The sequence below is a fragment of the Octopus bimaculoides genome, chromosome 4 (genome assembly GCF_001194135.2).
Source record: "Octopus bimaculoides isolate UCB-OBI-ISO-001 chromosome 4, ASM119413v2, whole genome shotgun sequence".
Taxonomy (NCBI): Eukaryota; Metazoa; Mollusca; class Cephalopoda; order Octopoda; family Octopodidae; genus Octopus; species Octopus bimaculoides.
The window spans coordinates 78,986,802-78,992,024 of NC_068984.1; positions in this window are offsets into that span (position 1 = coordinate 78,986,802).

Consider the following 5,223-nt stretch of genomic DNA (forward strand, 5'->3'; position numbering starts at 1 on the left):
ACATATACATGTATTTGTGCATGCATGCATACATACGTACATATTTACATACATACATACATACATCAATATATTGTTATATATCCCAAAGAAGTGGAGAAATAGAAGAAATGAAGTTGAAAATGCCCATTGAACATTTTTAAACACATCCTTTCTTTTTTAACAAAGTATGGGGTAAGATAACGAGGTGTGGGGTAAATAAGATAGATGAAAGCTGTTACATGAATTTTAGTTTTCTTAAGAACCAGCCCCAAGTAGACATTATGAAGTAATTAATTCTTAGGAAAAACAGAATCGTATATCTTTTGTGTTTTTGATAGTCTGTTCAGCTATGATTTGTATTTTTCAATAAACAAACTTTTCTTATTGATTTTTGTTTCGTCCGGTGTATTGTCTGCACATTCAAAGAGTGTGCAGTCAAGAAATTTAGGAGATCTAGATTTTTTGTGTAACAAAGACAGAGGGCACGGTAATTTGATATGGTAATATGGAAGTTAATGAGTTGAAATTATGAAGATATCAGTGACTGTACTTTTATAGAATATTGTGTGTGACCAGCATTGTTTGAAGGTATAAATGACAGACTATACTTATAAGGAATGTGTCATTATGGGTTAAAACCTAATTCGGAAACAAATGATATTGGTGTTTCTGTTAAGTATTTCATTATTAATCTGTTCAATGAACTAATGGTACAGTGTTACATGCGGTATTTACTCAAGTTGTGACATTGAGTGAAGATCTCTGCTCTAATTTCTATAGTTGAGCATGGCAGTCTTTTCAGCTGTGCATAATCTGTAAATTTTGTTTTTTTTTCTTTATATGATTGTAATGTGGACGTAACTAGATAGTTTTGTCACATTCTTTTTACTTAATTCCTGAAATGGAAGCATAGTTGGAGCACCTATGTTTAAATTTATTCTCTACAAAATCTACATAGTGTTTACACACCCAGTATGGATATTTGGTTTTACCAGGGACGACTTCTACCTTGTAGATAATTGTTTCAGCGTTGCATGGCTGATTAAAAGGAATATTTGAATTTGCACTTACTCATATATGTTATTAATCTAGCAAGTTTGCCTGTTATTACAATGTTCATACAGAAGATACAGCTGTTACTGATTGTTTCTTTTAATATTATTTCTGTATCTGTAGTTGACAGGAAAAGTTTTATATATTAACCTGAAATGTGTTTAGCAACGTTAGAATTTATGATTTAGAAGAAAGGTGAGAATAAAATAATATTGTGGTTTCTTTTCTCACGGTCGGATGGAATGGGGTTGCAGCGCTGAAGATTTCTTCATTCAACTATAACAATAGATATTAATGTATGAGTTCTACTCGTTACATGTTTTAAACTCATAATGTAATACCGAAGACTGCACGAAAAAATGAAAATTAATACATGCTGCTAGTATTGAGGCAACAATTTTATTGTCAAATGATTATGCGGTACATCTGGATATGAAACTTCGAGTTGAGATTTATTATCACTAGGAAATTTTACAATTAAATATATATTAATTAAGAAAAACTCATACAATATAAGTAGCAAGATTAAGAAGTTAACCTTCCAGCAAAGTATTAACTGTTGCACAACCATTAGTTGGATTTTATTATAATAAACGACTCCAATGTTACTCTATATCAGCAAAATCTTGTCAAATTGTATCTCTCTATCTCGGAACCGCTGCTTACCTGCGCCCTAAAATGTGTAACTTCATATAACAATTATAGACGACGTTGATATAGACATCATTATGCTAACCAGAAAAGTGTATTGTTCGACAAAGATTCTGCTTGGTTGAAAAATATCAAATCCCCATGGCTCTATTCAACGTCAGTGTGGAGTAATTTGACAATGGTGAGATATACATCTCATATATATATATATATATGTATGTATGTATATATATATATATATATATACATACATCAAGTTTCTTTCAGTTTCCGTCAACCAGATTCACTCACAAGGCGTTGGTCGGTCCAAAGCTTTAGTAGAAGACATTTGTCCAAACGTGCCACGCAAATGGACCTAACTCGGAACCACATGGTTGGAAAGCAAGCTTCTTACTACACAACCACACCTGCGTCTATATCTATAAAATCAGGAGGTTTAGGAATTGAATATATATATTCATTTAACCACGTGAAGTCCATGGATTTTGCGGTCGCTTTGCAACTTTCTTTATATAGTATTAATTTCAGTATACAAGAAATTATACGCACGTTTTCGCATAAATATGTATGCTCAGCATTGTACAATACAATTCTATATTCGCAAATTAATGCCAACATAGCTTTCGTCATTTTCATTTAAATCTGGTGCCATGCACCGCTTCTTGGTGTAACACAAAATACACACACACACACACACACACACACATATGCACACACATATGCACACACGCATATATATGACAATAAATCTGGGATTCTCTAGAAAATATACGCCGATGTACAAAGCTGCTTATTAATTAGTTACTGGAATTAAGTATCATTTACCGAAAGAATGCAATTATCAAAGTCTCTATTGTCTAGAAAATTCTGAAACATACCGAATTAAATTCTTTTTGATTAAAATTTGATTTTCAAGCTTCTTTTCTACGAAACGATTAATTTTAATTGATTTGGAGATAACGCTTTTAAAATTTTACGCTGTGAGACAGCCTTTCTCAACGTCTTATTCCTTTCTCTCTCTTTCTTTCCATTTCTTGTTTGTTTATATATTTCCGATGGTTAGTTACTTTGCTAAAAGGTCTACTGTTTGTGTTATCGTAGTTCGTTTCCTCTCTCTGAAGTTGCGTGTTTATATAGATTGTTCATACTAAAATCTATGTCGACGGAAATGTTTTGTTATGCAATAATACATGAATTAAAAACAACACTAAGTTTTTCAATATGATATTTTCTACTGCATCCTCTTACATAATTACGCCCGCCATTCGCCGTTCAATCGCGTCCAAATATTATTCCTCCCGCTGTTCACCCGAACATTTTTTCGAAATCAATTTATACTGAAAACCTCCCCAGACACATAAGCAATGTGCGTGTGAAGTTTAAGAAAAATCGGTCGAGCCGTTTTGGCGCAAAATGAGGACATACAGATACACACATTTTCATTTTCAGTTTTAATATGTAAGATTTAATACATCGCTACGCGCGTTTCCACAAATCTCATGACGTTAACATCAGAGTCCATACCCTTCGAATGATTACAGTGCAATCCGTAGTATTCGTGGGCATCCGGTTGATCATCATCATTGATTCATTTTATCAGGTGATACTGCATTCGCCGGCATTATGAAATAGGAGCTTTACTTGCATACCTTTAACCATTACGCCATATGCCCGAGGGCATATAGCGTAATGGTTAAGAGCGCGGGATACTAACCCCAAGATTCCGAGTTCGATTCCAGGCAGTAACCTGAATAATAATAATAATAATAGTAATAATAATAACAACAACATTATAGAATTTCACATGTGAATATAGAAACATTTTACAAAATTATTAATCAACAGCAATGTTTCCCTTCTTCACATTCAGCGTCAGTTAAGAAATGAAGATTCGCTCTTGACATCTGCTGCTCTATAGACTTTTGAAAAACTCGTCACTCTTTCATTTTGTGAGATTGACTATAAATTTGATCTATTTTCATGCTTGACGTTTTAATTTCTGGTGCAAAAGATGAAGAGGATTTTTATGGTTTTAATGTTAGGTACAGAACAAAGGAAATAATGCCTGCAATACTTTTATTAACATACTTTTAAAGAAAAGCTATCGATGGCTGGGCTGCAGTTGACAATGGTATTTAATTAATCGAAAGTTTTCAAGACCAGGAGATTATCAACAGTATGATTAATCTCCACAATTGAGATACAGCAATTTGCCCGACGAATATGATGTACACAAACAAAGCAATTGAAACTGCATTTTACTCGAAATATTAGTCACACATTGATAAAATTCCTTCTTATTTTTGAGAGGAATTCAAGTTTCTGGATGCAGTAAATTATGCAAGAGCATATGCTTAAAACAGTAATGATCACTACATGACAAGAAATCTGCGACACAAAGTGACATTGAGAAATTCTTGAATTCACTGAAAAGCGTGCATATACTGATCAAACACTCCTGGAAGAGAATTGAAAATTGCTTTCTGAATGCGTTTTAATAAAAAATGCTTTTACTTTAAATTGAAAATAGTCTAACTTTAAAGTGTGTTTGATAAATTCTGTGAAGAGAAATTTTTATATAATAAACCCCTATTATTTAGCACTCAAAGCTGTAAGATTTAGACATATGCTGATTATTGCATTTGGAAAGTGTTAACGTTTTTCTTTCGAAATGTTTGGTTTTCATGCCAACTTGCTTTGTAGTTGGCAGTTAATTGCATTGTGTTCGTCATCCTGTATTTCTTTTTCGTATTTATTATAGGTCTTTTACTTACGTAATAATTCTTAGTAGACAACAGTAGATTTACAATAACGGTACCTCAAATCCCTATACATGTGTTTGTATGTGCTTATATATATATATATACATATATACATACATGCATACACACGCACACACACACACACATAAATATATAAGAAGAAAATGGAGAAAACATTTGATCAACAAATAATATTCGTCCTCCTCATAGCACATTCGACCTGGTGCATGGAGCTTCACCAGAGTGAATACAAATGCATAAAATAAAATAAATGAAGGAAAGAAGACCTGTTCTTTCCTATTCCCTCTTCCCTTCGTTAATTTTATTTTATGTATTTGTATTCACTCTGATGAAGCTCCATGTACTAGATCAAATGTGCTATGAAGATGACGAATACTATTTTCGGAATTTCCTTCGTAAGCACCGACTAACATTGGTAGCGGAAACGGCCGTAAGAAATGTTATGGCATGTTCTGTATTAAAAATTAATCAACCGATGTTGGTCAATTTGTTTGTTTGTTGATCAAACGTTTTCTCCATTTTCTGGTTATTTAAATTTGTTTCCTGATAAACTTTTGTTTATTCTGTTATTACCTGTACCCCAAGAGTATGGTGTGCTTGCATACCCAAGCCTAGGGATAGCATAGGTAAAAGATACCGAGAGTAAGAACGGATACTATTATCCCTTACACGGTTATTCCAACCGCGAACTCTCCTTACCTATATATATATATATGTATATATATATATATATATAAATAAATATATATATATA